This window comes from Triticum aestivum, chromosome 6B, assembly GCF_018294505.1.
Source record: "Triticum aestivum cultivar Chinese Spring chromosome 6B, IWGSC CS RefSeq v2.1, whole genome shotgun sequence".
Classification (NCBI taxonomy): Eukaryota; Viridiplantae; Streptophyta; class Magnoliopsida; order Poales; family Poaceae; genus Triticum; species Triticum aestivum.
Window position 1 is genome coordinate 412,524,006 of NC_057810.1, and position 18,240 is coordinate 412,542,245.

Below are 18,240 nucleotides of genomic sequence, written 5' to 3' on the forward strand. Positions count from 1 at the left end.
CCTTGTGATCGGCAGGGTAGCCGAGGATGGTGCAAGAGATAGAGCGCGGGCCTAGTTTGTGCGGCGTCGTGGCGTTGATGTTTGGGTAGCATAGACACCCGAACACGTGAAGATGAGTGTAGTCTGGGTGTATGACATGGTCGTCTGTTGAGATGGAAAGTGGACGTGTTAAGGGCCTCTACCCAGTAGGTGTACAGCATGGACGCGTGGATACGGAGGGAACGAACTATGTCATTGAGAGATCGTTTAATTCGCTCAGCTCGTCCATTATGAAGGGAAGTGTATGGGCATGACATGTGTAGCACAATTCCCTTAGGAGAGAAGAAGGTGCGTGCTTGATGGTTGTCGAATTCGCATACGTTGTCGCACTAAATGGAGAAGATGTTAAGGTTGAACTGACGTCTAACAAACGTTGAAAACAAGGGAAGGAGCGGGAACACATCGGACTTACGGTCGAGGGGGAATGTCCATAAAAAATGACTGTAATCATCGAGTAGGTTTAGGTAATATTGCTTGCCAGAGATACTCATAATGGGGAAGGTCCAAACATCACAGTGAGCAAGCTGAAAGGAAAAAAATGACACATGTTCTGAAAGGGAAAACATCAACTTAACACTTTTTCCTAATTGGCAAGCATGACAGAGTTCAGATGACGCCGACGCAGGGTGGACGGAGCAGGCACGCAGGATGGTGGTGAGGGAATCATGACCGGGGTGCCCCAAGCGTTGATGCCAGAGCGTGGGCGTGACGGCGGTGGCGGAGAGAGCATGATGACGTGTGGGCGGCGTGAATGGGTAGAGATTGTCATCGGAATTACACCGGAGGATCACCCGCTTTGTCCTTCGATCCTTGACAGAAAACCTGACATCATCTAACTCGACATCAAGAGGGTTGTCACGAGCAAGCTTTTTGACAGAAATAAGGTTCTTGATTAGGTGTGGATAGACTAGGACGTCGCTAAGTGTAATGGGTGTAGTAGAAGTGGGACTAGAGGTAGTGCCCGAGTGCGTGACCGTGAAAGAGTGGCCATTGCCGACAGTAATGCAAGAGGAATAATAGGGTTGTGAGGTGGTGAGCATACCTAACAAGGACGTCATGTGCATGGAGGTGCCGATGTCCAGGTACCATTCCCCGTCGGAGGAGCCCTGTTGTTGCTGCCTCCCGAGCACATTCTTCGCGTGGATGAGAGCGCTCTGGTCCCACGCGGGTGGCAAGGAGGAGGAGGCGCCGGGCAAGGGCACCCTAGATAGTGGATATGGTGGGGTGGCGCCGGGCATCCAGGTCATGGGTGCCATACAGGCAGGATTGGCATAGGGCCACCATAGTGGCTTGCGTGCCCAGTGAATGGCGCGTGCACGCCGGGTCGGGGGCCGCGTACTCCAACGCCCAAGGGATGGGCCCGCCATGGCATGGTCCAGGCGTGAACCATGCCAGTCCATGGTTTGGAAGTAGGTGTAGGAGGGGAGTAGCACTGGGGATGAGAGCACCACCACCACGGGAGGTAGCAGGGAGGGCCAGGGAGTGAGGAGATCAGTGTGGTTGGGGGTGGCGGCTGCGGCCATGGTGAAAACATCATGGAGGCCGCGGACAGAGGAAGGGGGAGGAGATGGAGGCGGTAGCGGTGGGGAAGCCATGATGCTACAGGAGGAGGTTTCGATAGCGGAAGGAGGTGTATAGGCGCTAGACGAGGCAGGCATCTAATACCATGAAGACGAGAGGAGGGAGGAAGCGATGCACCTTGTGGTGTCGTGGTTGTATTACTCGACGCTAAATAGCCTGGGATTACATCATGGCACATGGAGGCGCAGTTACATGAGGCACGTAGTGTGCAGAGTGGGCTACGTGCATGGGTTAGTGCATGCATGCGAGAGGGAGGTGGAGAGTTACAGTCAACATGCGCCTTACCTGGACGAAACCGCCTCAGTCCGCTGATCACTCCGGTAGGCCGGGCGCCGCTGGTGGTGGCCCGTGTCGTGGACCAACATCGCCGGATCCCGCTCCTGCCTCGGTCGACCATGCACCCAGGAGATTGAAGACGAAGACCCCTCCCACCACCAGTGGGTCCCGCACGTCAACATCAAGCGTTGACTGAGACGGCCCGCTGACTTGTCTAAGTGGAAGCGTACTTCGCGTGTTTACGCTATGGTTTCCCCAAAGGCGTATTTCTCTGCGGTTGTGCCTGGGAATGCTCTTTCACCTTACGAAAGCGTTTTTTCAGCAAGTAAGCCTTTTGTTTAACCCACCGGCCAAAACCGCTATTTTGTGAACGTTCATCCATTAAGAGCAGAAATGGAAATTGTTTATTTGTTTTTCTGCCTAACGAACGAATGACCATATCTCCGCACCCATAACTCCGATTGAGGTGATTCAAAAGCCCATGTTCTCTATTCGACAAGCCCAGTCTATTGGTGTCATTTTTATGATGTTCTAATATTATTAAAATGACCATTTTGCCCTTGCCCTTATTCAATCCCCTTCGAGGGAGAAACTTTTCCAGTGATATCTTTTTGCGAGCTTTCTGCACTTCTTCCCGATGACTTCTACATAACTAGGCAAGCCACGACAGCCACTTGCATGAAGGCCTTGCAGTAGCCATGGGTTTCCACTCGAATATTTAAATACTTTGTGCCTTTTAATATTTTATGAGTCCTCTATATGCTTATGGATTCATGCTCATTTCTCATGCCATGTTCATTAGATTCAAGTGAGTTAAATGTTTACCTGCTCATACGTTTTTGATTGTTCCACCCTGTCATATTATCATTCTTGGATGTTTCACAATCATTTTATAGCAACTTTATACCATTTTTTGGGACTAACCTATTGACATAGTGCCAGTGCCAGTTGGTGTTTTTTGCTTGTTTTTTTGCTTCGCAGAAAATCAATACCAAACGGAGTCCAAATGCAGCAAAAACTTTTTGGAGATTTTTTCTGGACCAGAAGACACACAATGGGTCAAGGAAGTACTACAAGGGGGCTCCAAAGGGAGAACAACCCACCTGGGCGCGCATGGGGGTCCAGGCGCGCCCTGGTGGGTTGTGCCCACCTCGGACGCCTCTTGTGTCGCCTCTTTGCTCTATAAATACCCCGAAAATCCAAAAACCCTAGGGAAGTCGATGAGACACAATTCCAGCCACCGCAAGCTCCAGAAACACCGGATCCAGTCTAGACACCATAACGGAGGGGTTCATCATCCTCATTGGTGCCTCTCCGGTGATGCGTGACTAGCTCATTGTAGACCTTCATGTCCATCGTTAGTACCTAGATGGCTTCCTCTCCCTCTCTCTTTTGATTCTCAATACAATGGTCTCTTGGGGATCTATTTGATGTACTCTTTTTGTAGTGTGTTTGTTGGGATCCGATGAACTTTGAGTATATGATCAGATCTATTTTATCCATGAAAGTTATTAGAGTTTATCTCTTATATGTATCATTGTTTATAGCCTCGTATTTCTTCTTTGAATCTCTGGTTTACTTAGGCCAACTAGATCGATTTTTCTTGCCATGGGAAAAGGTGCTTTGTGATGGGTTCGATCTTACGGTGCTCAATCCCAATGACAAAAGGGGACATGACACGTATGTATCGTTGCTATTAAGGATAACAAGATGGGGTCTATTTCTACATGAATAGATCTTGTCCACGTCATGGCATCGTTCTTATTGCATTACTCCGTTTTTCCATGAACTTAATACACTAGATACATGCTGCATAGCGGTCGACCTGTCTAGTAATAGTAGTAGATGCATGCATGTGTCGGTCTACTAATCTTTGACGTGATGCCTATATAATGATCATTGCCTGGATACCATAAATAATTATTTGAAGTTCTATCAATTACCCAACAGTAATTTGTTTACCCACCGAATTGGCTCGTGATCCTTACGGCGATCACAACCATGACCAATAATTGACCCGTGATCCTTACGGCGATCACAACCACGACCAACACTTGGTCTCAAACGAACCGGGGTTGTTATTAACCACATTATTTTTATTACCGTTGACTCACAGTGTGACCGACATGAACTGGGCCCTTATCCGCGGTGCGGCTATCAATAGATTTAATATACACTCAGCAGAGGTTAGTACACTGTACCCACACTACGGAACCCATGGCCCCGCACTCCCATTTGGGTGGACCAACGACGTTCCGACAAAACCGTCCTACTGCCATGACACTCCCCCGGCCACTCCGACTCACTCCCCACTGGTCTAAGTCATGGGTGGCCCCGTGTCTACCAAAGACACAACGACCACCGTCGTGGCCACGATCCCACATGAGGACCCGGATCCAAAAACTCAACAACGGGCACACAAGGTTATGCCTGCTTACCGGGCCAGGGTACATCACACCCATAACCTTCCCTCATTGGAGGCACCGGCGAGAGGCACGACAATAGACCCAATTAGGACCGTCCCATACCGGCAAGCGTGGTTGCACTGGTCAGCTCGATTCAGCGGCACCATGACTCAGTCAACAGTTGTTCAAGTTCAATTTACTCCAGTTAAACTTGAATGCAAATATGCTGAGCCATGATAAAATAACATGATGGAAATTACAATGCATGATTATGATATCAACATAATCATGAGGGTATCACATAACTATCCACCATATCAACAATGAATCATATCCACTGAGCATGGCATACTGACTAGCATGAACACCACCAGTACATACTTCTCCGAAACATAGCATGACCACTAGCATCAACAATAAATATCATGCAAGAACATATCAACAATGCCATCATGCAAGCATTTAACCAACTAGATGCAATGGAACATGCATAACAACGGTACTCGGGACAGACGACAGTCATGCACCGAAGACCATCACCAACATCAACATGTACTACTAGCAAGCATAAACATATGGAAGGAAATACTTGCAGGTAGAAGGTGATAACAGAGTACAAGACAACATAGCACAAAAGTGAACATGCAAATCTAAACATCACCGAAACAATGATAACCATCTTTTCAACAAGCAAACATTTAATAAAGATTCAAGTTGAAAACCATGGCTACTGCATGACTATCATGCAAGTGGGTATTGTGGCTTGCTTGGAGATGAAGAAGACACCGGGGAGAAGTGCGAGGAAGCTGCGGAAAGATTTGCCGGAAACAGTTCTCTCTCGGAGGGGCTGTTTACGTGCAAGGGAAAAATGGTCATTTTTAGAATGCCAAAACATAATTAAAGTGACACCAACAGAAAGGGCTCGACGATACAAAGAAGTAGGCTTTGGAATCACCTCATTTGGAGTTACGGTTGTGGAGATATAAGGTGATGAAGATCAGGGACCTATATGTGAAAATTTTCAGCAAACATGCCCCTGAGTGGATAAGGCAGAGGCGTAAACTGAGAAATACGCCTCCACTTATCCACGTGGACCTGGGCCTTGGGCCACTGGCGCGTGGGTCCCAGGCGCAGGGGGAGGGGGCACGAGCGCTCGTCCTCTTCCTCCCGCCCGCCCTGTTCCTCGCATGCAACAGAGGCAGAGCAGGGGAGGGACGGCGAGGGGGCCGGCCTGCTCCGGCCGTCTCCGGCCCGGACGAGGGCACCGGAGGGACCGCAGCGGCCAACCACACCCATCCAGAGGGAGAACAGCCGCCGGGGAGGCACAGGGAGGAGGGGAGGGGCGATGCCATGGAGAGTACAGGAAGCTTCGGGCGACGGGGTTCTTCGGCGATGCGGCCGCTCCGACGAGGGGGCAAGGGGGTGGGGCGACTGAGTGGGACGATGGGAGTGCGGTGGACGTGGAGGAGAGGCATGGGGAGGCCTGAGGTGGCCGGACCCAAGCCGAGGCCGAGGCGACCATGGAGGGTGACGGCGAACAACGGCGAGATGCGACAATTCCAGAGGGCAAATGAGGCGGGGGAGGGATCTGTGAGCTTAGGAGGAGGTCGGGGGTCTCTTATATAGGCGCTGAGAAGGCTCTGGAGCTTCACGAGCAAGCTCACGACAAGCTCTAATGGTGGACAGAGGCTGGGCGCGGCACGGGCATGGCCTTTGCGACGCATTTATGATGAACCACGACGATCCATTGATAAAGGGAGACGCAGAGCATCACGGGCGAGCTCCAGGACATGAATGGAGGTCGAGACGAGGAGGGAGCCGACGACAACATGGACAAGAAGAAGCCAGAGAGCGCAATCTGCACGACGCAAGCGTGATCACCACGTGCACTGGTGCAAATAGCTCGTTTTGTCCAGGACGATCATGTCCAGTGGATTAACCCTAGTGACCTTAGTATAATTGAGGAAATAAATCAATCTAGGGGCAAAGAACACTTAGCTCCAAAGTAAACCAGCAGCCAAGTGTTTGTGCTGTGCCTTGGAGACACCAGCTAGGTAACTCAGTAAAAACTTTGTCTGATCATGATCATACACTAAGGTTACTACGATCACAAGAAATCAGCTTAAGAGGAGGAGTTTAAAGGGTGGTTGCTGTAGAAAGTGACCCACTGGTCAGAAATGAGAATTTGGATGATGCACTCACATAGTTGCATCAATTGATCTGAAAATGGTTATAGCCCAGTTATTTGAAGATATTAAGATGCACAAGGAGTTTCATGCCATTTGGATGAACCAAAATAGCACTTGCTTCAAAAAGATTTATGCTGACCAGAAACTTAGAAAAATTCCATAGGAAAATGGTCAAAGGGATTGAGCCACAACTTGGTGGAGGGTGGTTATATGGATACTAGAAGGTCTAGAAACATTTACAGCCATAGTGGAGCAAGATAAAATATACTTGCTTCACAAACTGATATTTTGACCGGAAACTAAGAATTGAAGCTGTGCTCACATGGAGGCATGACGTGAGCTCTACTTTGGTAGAGGGCTATTATATGATTACATGAAGGATCATACAAAATGGTAACTCATTTGGATATTCCTAGCTTGTACCTCCTTCACAAAGTTTTTTTTCTGGACAGAAACTTTGGAAAATCATAATTAAATAATTACTAGGCAAATGAGGTTGCATTTTGGCATGTGGCAATGATGTCGACATGAAAAGATGTAAAAGGAGTTGGAGGTTAATTGGGCAAAGTAAAATGGCACTTGCTTCACAATGTGCCATTTAGGGCAGAATAGGAAATGAATTATTGGAGGATTATTTTTGAACATGTCAATGAAAGTTTTGCCATATTGGATCAAGATATGACCCAAACAGTTTATGAGAATTATTTGGGAATTTTTGGAGTGATGGAAATATAGGTTGCTTTACAACCTAGGGAAATTGGAGTTATTCCTTTAATAGAAAATGAATATTCCCGATAAAAAGAATATTGGGATTTGGGCTAGGATGAAAATGACAAGGTCTAGGGAAGGATTTGGGAATGACAAGCCACTCTGGAAGCAAAGAAGAGGGCATCTTCTTCAGTTTCCAGACCACGAAGCCACGAAAAAGAAAACTCAAGCAAAAACCTCGGAAAACAAAAGAAAAAAAATGGGCCAAAAATCAGGCTGTCCAGTCGTTGGCAAGGGAGAGCTCGGCGGATGAGCATCACTTGAATCACATCAGCAAGGGTGATGTCCTTTTTTATCATGCTCTTGATACGCTTCTGCAGCGTCGACACTTCATCAGGGGATCCCCAATCTAGACCCTTGTTGGTCCAGGATGCTAGCCGCAGCGGAGGTCCATATATGAAAGCAGGAGCAGCAGCCCACTTGGCGCCATGGGGTTCGGTAATATAGAACCACTCCTGCTGCCACACCTTGACAGTATCCATAAATCTCCCTTTGGGCCATGTGACATGGTTGAGCTTGCTCACCATGGCGCCGCCGCACTCGGCGTGTTGGCCTTCAACCACCTTTGGCTTCACATTAAAAACCTTGAGCCATAAGCCGAAGTGTGGAGGGATGTGGAGGAATGCCTCCCATACGATGATAAACGCCGAGATGTGGAGAAAGGAATTCAGGGCCAGATCATGGAAATCCAGCCCGTAGTAGTACATGACACCTCGAACGAAGGGGTGAAGGGCGAACCCAAGTCCTCGGAGGAAGTGGGGGATAGAAACTACCCTCTCATCGGGCTCCGGGGTGGGGATGACCTGCCCCGGGGTCGGAAGCCTGTGTTTGATCTCTGACGTCAAGTACCTCGCCTCACGCAGATCCTGGATGTTCTTCTCCATTATGGAGGAGGCCATCCATTGCCCTAAAAGCCGGATCCGGTCATGGCTGGAGAAGTTGGGGGGAAGGGAAAGTTTAGAACTTGGGCGCAGGAGCTCGGGGGATTGAAAGGCAGAGGAAGAAGAAGGCATGAGGTGAACAGACGGGTCTTTGTCCTCTTATAGAGGCAGCGAATATTAAGCGCCCACTCATAAGCCTTAAATCTCGCCTATTCCCAAGGGGACGTGTGATCGGCGCGCTTGGATTACCCAAAACCCCTATTGATGAGAATCCCGTGATAAGGGGACACGATCTCTGCTTTGACAAGACGTGTCAATGGTCGTGCCTCGAAATGCGAAATGGGGTTGTAAAACGGTTTAGAATAATAATAAGGCTAGAACATAACATCTCGCCGAAAAATTTGCCCGTGGACATGACTTATTTTAAGTATTTTTTTCCTTTTACAGCTTAGGGTTGTATGTATTAAGCAGGGCCGGATACAACTCTTGTGTGCGGAAAGCTGTTTTGGAGTATTCGGAGAAGGAACCCGCCTTGCAATGCCGAAGACAATAAGCGCACCGGATACATCGTCATTGAAGCCTGGTTCAGGGGTGATGACCAACAAGTGTAGGGGATCTATCGTATTCCTATCGACAAGTAAGAGTGACGAACCCAACGAGGAGCAGAAGGAAATGACAAGCGGTTTTCAGTAATGTATTCTCTGCAAGCACTGAAATTATCAGTAACAAATAGTTTTGTGATAAGGTAATTCTTAACGGGTAACAAGTAACAAAAGTAAACAAGGTGTAGCAAGGTGGCCCAATCCTTTTTGTAGCAAAGGACAAGCCTGGACAAACTCTTATATAAAGGAAAGCGCTCCCGAGGACACATGGGAATTATCATCAAGCTAGTTTTCATCATGCTCATCTGATTCATGTTCGTTACTTTGATAATTTGATATGTGGGTGGACCGGTGCTTGGGTACTTCCCTTCCTTGGACAAGCATCCCACTTATGATTAACCCCTCTCGCAAGCATCCGCAACTACGAAAGAAGAATTAAGGTAAACCTAACCATAACATGAAACATATGGATCCCCTTACGAAGCAACGCATAAACTAGGGTTTAAGCTTCTGTCACTCTAGCAACCCATCATCTACTTATTACTTCCCAATGCCTTCCTCTAGGCCCAAACAATGGTGAAGTGTCATGTAGTCGACGTTCACATAACACCACTAGAGGAAAGACAACATACATCTCATCAAAATATCGAACGAATACCAAATTCACATGACTACTTATAACAAGACTTCTCCCATGTCCTCAGGAACAAACTTAACTACTCACAAATCATATTCATGTTCATAATCAGAGGAGTATTAATGTGCATAAAGCATATGCACATATGATCTTCCACCGAATAAACCAACTAGCATCAACTACAAGGAGTAACCAACACTACTAGCAACCCACAGGTACCAATCTAAGGTTTTGAGACAAAGATCAGATACAAGAAATAAACTAGGGTTTGAGAGGAGATGGTGCTGGTGAAGATGTTGATGGAGATTGATTCCCTCTCGATGAGAGGATCGATGGTGACGATCCCCCCCCGGAGGGATGTTTCCCCGGCAGAATAGCTCCGTCGGAGCCCTAGATTGGTTCCGCCAAGGTTCCGCCTCGAGACGGTGGCGCTTCGTCCCGAAAGCTTCCTTATGATTTTTTCCAGGGCAAAAGACACCTTATACCAGAAGATGGGCATCGGGGGGCTTCCAGGTGGCCCATGAAGCAGGGGGCGCGCCCAGGGCGGTAGGGCGCGCCCCCACCCTCATGGACAGTGGGTGGCCCCCCTTTGGTGCTTTCTTCGCCCAATATTTTTAATATATTCCAAAACTGACTTTGTGGAGTTTCAGGACTTTTGGACTTGTGTAGAATAGGTCTCTAATATTTGCTCCTTTTCCAGCCCAGAATTCCAGCTGTCGACATTCTCCCTCTTCATGTAAACCTTGTAAAATAAGAGAGAAAAGGCATAAGTATTGTGACATAATGTGTAGTAACAACCCATATTGCAATAAATATCGATATAAAAGCATGAGGCAAAATGGACATATCAACTCCCCCAAGCTTACACCTCGCTTGTTCTCAAGTGGAAGCCGATATCGAAAAATATGTCCATATGTTTAGATATAGAGGCGTCGATAAAATAAAATACGGACATGAGGGAATCATGATCATTTTTAGAACAACAAAATGTATATCGTCATATGATTTCTTATGCTTAAAGTAACAATCTATTCACAATGTCAAGTATGAATCAGAAACTTCATTGAAAACTAGCAAACTATAATCTCAGTCATTGAAGCTATTGCAATTTCTCGGAAAGAGTCAAATATAAGAGCTTTTCAGCAAGTCCACATACTCAACTATCATTTAGTCTTCCACAATTGCTAACACTCACGCAATACTTATGGGTATGAAGTTTTAATCGGACACAGAGAAAGATAGGGGCTTATAGTTTCGCCTCCCAACCTTTTACCTCAAGGGTAATGTCAACAATAATGCTTTATGAAAACCCACATCCAATTATATATATATATATATATATATATATATATATATATATATCAGGATCTTTCCAACATATAGTGCTTGCCAAAGGATAAAGTGTAAAAAGGAAAGGTGAAGATCACCATGACTCTTGTATAAGGTAGAATACAAAAATAAAAGATAGGCCCTTCGCAGAGGGAAGCGGAGGTTGTCATGTGCTTTTATGGTTGGATGCACAAAATCTTAATGCAAAAGAACGTCACTTTACATTGCCACTTATGATAGGGACCTTTTTTATGCAGTCCGTCGCTTTTATTTCTTCCATATCACAAGCTCGTATAAAACTTATTTTCTTCACACTAATAGATCATACATATTTAGAGAGCAATTTTTATTGCTTGCAACAATGACAACTTACTTGAAGAATCTTACTCAATCCATAGGTAGGTATGGTGGACTCTCATGGCAAAACTAGGTTTAAGGATATTTGGAAGCACAAGTAGTATCTCTACTTGGTGCAAAGAATTTGGCTAGCATGAGGGGGAAAGGGAAGCTCAACATATAGGATGATCCATGACAATGTAATTTATTTCAGATATAAGAAAACATAATCCATTACGTTGTCTTTCTTGTCCAACATCAACTTTGTAGCATGTCATATTTTAATGAGTGATCATAATCATAAAAGATGTCCAACATGGTATATTTATATGTGAACACCTCTCTTTCTTTATTACTTCCTATTAATTGCAACGATGACCAAAACTATGTTTGTCAACTCTCAACAACTTTTATTCATCACACTCTTTATATGTGAAGTCATTACTCTCCATAAGATCAATATGATCTTTTTGTTTCTTTTTATTCTTTCTCTTTCTTTTATTCCCCCAAGATCACAATAATATAGCAAAGCCCTCGACTCAAAACTAATCTTTATTATATATAGCTCACGGACTCGATTACATAGATAGGGATCAACACAAAAATTCAAAGCTAGATCATACTAAACTTTATTCTACTAGATCAAGATATAACCAAAAGGATCGAACTAAGAAAAACGGTAAAGATAGAAGTGTGATGGTGATACAATACTGGGGCACCTCCCCCAAGCTTGGCAGTTGCCAAGGGGAGTGCCCATACCCATGTGATTATGTCTCTTTCTTCGGGGATGGTGATGTAATATTCTTGGCAATGATGCCCCTTAGGATACGGTTCTCTTCCTCAAGCTTATTGACCTGCTGTTTAAGATCCATTGTTTCCTTACGGAGTTTATCTGTGACTGTTAAAGCTTCTTTCACCCATGGATGTTGCATAGCTGTGGGAGAACAAGTAACACTCTTTTTCATATTTTCATGAGAAAGAAATCTAGCATTGGGAGGTATAACCGAATTTGGAATTGCTGAGCTCTGGAGTTCCTCCATCATAAATCTGGCTTGGAGACGAGAAGTAACTTCTTGATCCTCCTCCATAGCATCTATCCTTTTTAAGTCGGCCTCCATCTCTTCCTCTGTTGATGGCCCAAAGCAGTTAGCATCGCTGTTTGCTCTTGGCCCTGGTGTCGGATTAGATACCCGACTCTCTCCGACTGACTCTTGAGAAGACATCTTGCTCTACATCTATTGCAGAGACAACTCAAAACAAAAACAGAGGATTTCGTCGTGGTACGGTGACCTTTGGGATTTTATATAATGAATTTTTTCTGACCAAAAGAAGTATCGTGCAAGAAAACAGAGTCCGGATGGCACACGAGGTGCCCATAAGGCAAGGGCGTGCCCAGGGGGGTAGGGCGCGCCCTCCACCCTCATGGATGCCTCGTGTCCTTTCCGGACTACTTCTTATTTTTCCTATTTTCTTAAATATTCCAAAACGGAGAAAAGTTGCTATTAGAACTGTTTTGGAGTCGGTTTACTTACCGTACCACATACCTATTCCTTTTCGGAGTCTGAAACGTTCTGGAAAGTGTACCTTATGTACTCCTCCGGGGTTACAGTGTCAATAACATTGGTTTCAACATTTATGGGATTACCTGAGATATAATGTTTGATTCTTTGACCATTCACCACCTTCGGATTTGTGCCTTCGAAGTTGTTGATTTTTATGGCACCAGAACGATAGACCTCCTCGATAACATAAGGACCTTCCCATTTAGAAAGAAGTTTTTCTGCAAAAAATCTTAAACGAGAATTGTATAGCAAAACATAATCACCTACGTTAAACTCACGCATTTGTATCCTTTTGTCATGCCATCTTTTAAATTTTTCTTTAAATAGTTTCGAATTTCTCATAGGCTTGGGTTCTCCATTCATCAAGTGAGCTAATGTCAAATAGCCTCTTCTCACCGGCAAGTTTGAAATCGTAATTGATCTCTTTAATGTCCCAATAAACCTTATGTTCTAGTTCAAGAGGTAAGTGACATGCTTTTCCATAAACCATTTTATACGGAGACATCCCCATAGATTTTTATATGCAGTTCTATAGGCCCATAATGCATCATCAAGTTTTTTGGACCAATTCTTTCTAGATCTATTAACAGTCTCTTGCAAAATTAATTTAAGATCTCTATTACTCAATTCTACTTGACCACTAGACTGTGGATGGTATGGAGATGCAATTGTATGATTGACATCATACTCAGCAAGCATTTTACGAAAAGCACCATGTATAAAATGTGAACCATCATCAGTCATTAAGTATTTAGGGACTCCAAACCTCGGAAAAATAACTTCTTCAAGCATCTTAATAGATGTGTTATGATCAGCACTACTAGTTGGAATAGCTTCTACCCACTTAGTAACGTAATCAACAATAACTAAAATATGTGTATCCAGAAATAAGAGAAGAAGGCTCCTACAAGCCTCCTCAGAGATCAGCGATCCTGGGCCGTTGGATCAGTTTGCTTGATGCGTTTCTGGACGTCGGATCAGCATCTGGATCAACTTGGGCCGTCGGATCTCGAGCTGGCGCTGCTGGAATGAATAGTAATGGCAGCAAAATGTAAATACAATGCCCCCACCGGGGTATTTTGGTCATTTCACTCGCCTGGGGTATAAAAGGGCCGGCTCCCGTGGAGACAACCCTAGCAGCCGCCCCCCACCCCGCGCGCGCCTCCTCTCCCCTCCCCTCCCACGCGCCTCCTCTCCTCCTTCCCCGCCGCCGCCCGGCCTCCTCCTTCCACCCCTCCGGCCGGCTCCTCTCCCGCTCGCGCCGCCTCCTCCTCCCCACCAGCGCCTCCCTCTCGTCCTTCCCCACCTTCGCCTGGCCTCCTCCTTCCTCCCCTCCGATCTGGCGCCGCCCAAACCCTAACGCCCCGCCCCGGCCCTGGATCGTGCGCCGCCTCCGCTGCCGGCAGGAGGGGGCCGCGGCGGCCGCGGCGCAGCCCGATGACCAGGAGCTCCCCGGTGAGCAGCCGTCCGCCCCTTCCCCCTCCAAAGCTCGCGCTCTTCCTCTCTTCACCGTCCCCTTGCTCCGCCGGCCGCCGGCCCGCCAACTCCTTCGCCTCCGGGAAGCACCGCCTTGTTTGCTCCTGTTCGGCGGCGGCCGTGGTCGAGCTCGAGCCCGGGCGCGGCGGCGCGTTGTTGAGCATGGCTGCGGCCCGGCCATGGCCGAGCTCGAGTGTTTCGTTGACGTTCCTACTGATGTGCGCCCTAACTGTTGCTGTTGTGCGCCCTAACTGCCATGGCCGAGCTCAGCTCTATCAATTCCCCGCCCTAACTGCTGTTGTGCGCCCTAACCCTAGCCTCTCACAGTAGGGAGAGGAGGTCGTGGGGGAGGAAGGAGAAGAGGACATGGAGCAGCGTAACTGGCGGAGCAGCTGCAACGTCGAGCGGCCTCAGGTACTACATCCTACGTTTCTCTCTCACAGACGTCCATACACACAATTCTGATACCCTTTTTTCTGCTGCTCCATACAGTGAACCAAGAGAGTCGTGGATGCAGTGAGAGTTGGGTGTCGTGTCCGATTGAGCGGCAAGCCGGAACTGCAAGTTGTTGAACATGTGGTGCTACTGTGACTTGTGAGGATCTCACGTCTCTCACTCGATATGTATCTCTCTGTCCCGTTCCCCTTTTGCTATTCATTCATGCCTGTTAGGATCACTAAGTTTTTCTTGGTTTTGTAGTTGTGGATTGCTGTTAAGAATGATTACCCTGATTGGTTAGGATTTAAATGTGTTAGCCCAGACCCAAGATGGACAGGTTTTGAGTTATTTTTTGGGTTAGAAAATTGTCAAACCATGCATATGTTATCATTTAGTAAATACTTTACATGTGTTCACATTCCGGGTTGTAGTTCAGAGAGTACTTCAATGTCGCGCGAATGATGGGTGCTGCTCTGGCATGTCTAATTTCCTCATTTTGCTTATATGGCACTCTTTTTTCTTTATAGGCCGTTCACTGTCACCAATTACATGTAGCAGTGAGTGATAAATTTCCATTGCATGTCACTGCTGCTGTGAAGTTAATCTCTCTTGAAGAGACCGTCAGGAAAAGAATCTCTTGCAAGTGTTTGTGGATCCATCATTCATGGATTTTCCAGCTACTCAGTAGCCTGATTCCTCCATCTCAGGGATTTAGTTTTGTCAGTATAAAGTAGCTAGCTGTTGGGCTTCCTTGGCATACATCTCACGTTTTACATGGATGATGAGAAAGGAATTGTAAAACTTGCTGCTTTTTCTTAGTATATATATGTTGTTCAAAGGATTTCCAAGAAATCAGGCCAAGTTGATGATCAGTTTCATACTAATTGATGTATGGTATGTGTGGTAGTCGTCCAAGATGCATGCCATATCTAGCTTCAACTAACTGATAACATCCTTGTTTCACATATTTTGCAAGTACAGGTGATAAAGATTCACGAGTTGGCTGCGCACATGCTTGCTGGCTGGAAGGTACTTGCAGCTATAATGAATCATGATTTGGCACTTACTAAAATCCCGCCCCTGAATATTTTTTATGATTGACTCTGCGCTATAACTATAGGAGTTTGATTCATTACTTGATGGCCTCAAAATGGATACAGGATCTGTTGGAATCAAGAAGGCCTTAAGGTAGCCCACTTGATCTACTTTAGCTCCATGCTTTATTAATGGCCAGCTTACTTACTTTGATATATAACACTAATGTTGATTGACATCAACTCGTGGTTCTTCCCTGAGGCGAACCTTACCCACTGCAAGTCCGCAGTGTGGCTGCTTGGTGGCTGTCGCATTGCTGGCCAGGCTCCACCTCCGCCTTGTGGTTGTTGGCGTCACCGGCCATGCCCCACCCGCACAAACTCCTGCTCGCCTCCCATCTTGATGTCCACATCTAAGTATGGGGTTTCCGACTATGGTGCAGCATAACCTCAGTAGATCATCTCCAAATGGGTGCTAGTATGGTAGTTCAATATACGCATTGATTTGGCAGGTTGTTGCCGAAGTTTGTCTCAATTTTATTCTATTTAGGGTCAGATCTGTCTATCCAGTACTGATTTGATTTAGGATTTCAGGATTTATGAGGAGTGGGTAATCAATGAACCTACAATCAGTCACGACTCTAGAGCAAAAGAAAGGGTCAAGCAGTGATGCGTCGGTAAGGAAATCAATCAATATAAGGGTCATGTAAGTTACCAGATTCAGAGTTGTTTATGCTACCATCTCTTAGTATATTGCTCCGGAGCTTCTTATTGAGTCGGCAATTTTGTTTCTATACGGATGCAAACAACCGCGACCGCAGAACCTAGCTATACTTTCTAACTATATTGGCGTGTTGTGAAAACAGACTAAACTTGCGACTCACTTTTAAACATGGATATGAGCTTCTACTTCCTGCTTTCTCTCAATGACGATGTTTTGTCAAGTTCTCACTATGTGTCTGGCTGTCTACATGCATTGGTATCAATAGCTAACGCAAAATTAAATGCTCAGAGTTGGACTGAATTAGCTGTCTATAAAATTTAATAGCCATAATTGCTTATTTGAATAATTCTCCCTTCTTTATCTGTATAAATAAATTCTCATACAATGTTTTTTTGGACTTTTGGTTTGCGACTACCAGTTTGAGTACCGAGGTGTTGGGCACTAGACTGCATGTTTTGCAATTCTTAGTGCAGATGTACTATTGTATTTGACGTGATGCCTCTAAATAAGTTCCGTAACCTAAATGATCATAATAAAGATAAGGTGCCCACGGTTTTAAGTATACTTTTGTATCATTTCCTTTTCCGAGAAACAACTGACTAAGTTCTGTTCTCTGATGGCTTTGATGCAGAGCTCGGGTTCGAGGACAAGGCCAACCTCATGCAGTCGATTAAGGTGAGGTTTCCCATTGATTCTATACGTTTACTAGGATTTTTGAGTGACAGTGCCTGTAAAGGAGGTTTTAGAAACAAAATCATGCTTGGACTAAGTACCTAGGCGCATATTCCCGAGTCTATTTGGTTGGCTCAGTACGTCAGTTGTTAAATTGTTCCTTTGTATTAATTATAGTTTTCTGCAAGTGATGATGAGTAGAAATCTCTGAGCTTTGTCGGAAGTCAATATACAACTCCATATTTACATGGAAAACATGTGATATTTTGTTTGGTCCTTGTTCTGATTTAGTCACCAGAAGTAGTGAGCAGCAAGAACTGAACATGCTGGTGCATCGTATTTGAGATCTGGTGTTCTGCGTAGATAACGCTCGTTCATTTGGGACGCCTTGGGTTATTTTCATGGTGGAGTCGTGCTAATTCAGTGACGTGGTTATGCAGAATACGCTGCAGGGTTTGGTGGTCTGGCACATCGAGTGCTCGAGAGCCTGGAGCCCAAGGTCAGGAAGCGCGTTGAGGCGCTCCAAAATATATCCAGGTATAACAAGGTTTCGCTCCGTTTATAATTGGTACCATTGTAATGCTTTTGCTTTGGCATGAATTTATGTATTGAAGTCCAGTACTTTATTTCTATGTGAGCATCTGATCGAGCTAACATCCATTTTATTAGTTCTATCGCTTTATTGACATCTGATAGAGAAGGATACAAATGAATCAAGGACCAGTTCAAATAACAGAATGGAAATAAAATAACATCAAAGTCTCGTGTTCAGTGAGTTTTCAAAGCTATTATGGTCTAGACATCTGATGGTCACAATTCTATATCATTTGTTGATTCTATTAATATGAAAATGACCTAAGAGATCATGAAGTACTGTAGGATTATTTTTTATATGATATGTGCCTTTAGGTGCTCTTGGCTAACCACAATCCCATTGTTTGTCTGTCATATCATAATACAAAATGTACCATTTTTTTACCATATTACTGTGATACTCGAAAATCTTCGTACATATGCTATTTTTGGCCTGCACCGCATCGAACATCCTCAGGCCAGGGCAAGTATGGTGTGGCAGACCCTGTCCTCCTATTTTGAACTGGATATAGTTCAAATATATTTGCTTCTATTTCATACGGTTATAAGCATGTTCCTCAATTTCTATAAGCAAATGAAGAAATGAAGAAGATGACGTTTGTTTGTTCTTTGGACTGAAGAAATGCACATATGTTTAACAGTAAATGCTTAATTTTTCTCCCCATGGCCCAGTGCCTACAAAAAGAGGTGACCATTT

At 45.5% G+C, this 18,240-nt stretch overlaps 1 long non-coding RNA gene across 9 annotated transcripts in view; it reads left to right on the plus strand.

Annotated features, from left to right (window-relative positions):
• Positions 1 to 13,789: 13,789 nt before the first annotated feature.
• The window catches only part of LOC123137298 (uncharacterized), an 8,253-nt gene continuing 3,802 nt past the window's right edge, over positions 13,790 to 18,240 (plus strand). The window contains exons 1-9 of one of the 9 annotated variants that reach the window (XR_006468057.1): positions 13,790 to 14,495; positions 14,574 to 14,675; positions 15,047 to 15,413; positions 15,501 to 15,548; positions 15,640 to 15,707; positions 15,816 to 16,065; positions 16,148 to 16,259; positions 16,909 to 16,952; positions 17,390 to 17,486. This is a non-coding gene — a long non-coding RNA (uncharacterized lncRNA). Of the gene's footprint in view, positions 14,496 to 14,573; positions 14,676 to 15,046; positions 15,549 to 15,639; positions 16,066 to 16,147; positions 16,260 to 16,908; positions 16,953 to 17,389; positions 17,487 to 18,240 lie in introns of all 9 variants that reach the window. The other 8 variants (XR_006468056.1, XR_006468055.1, XR_006468053.1 and 5 more) reach the window with 8 other exon arrangements.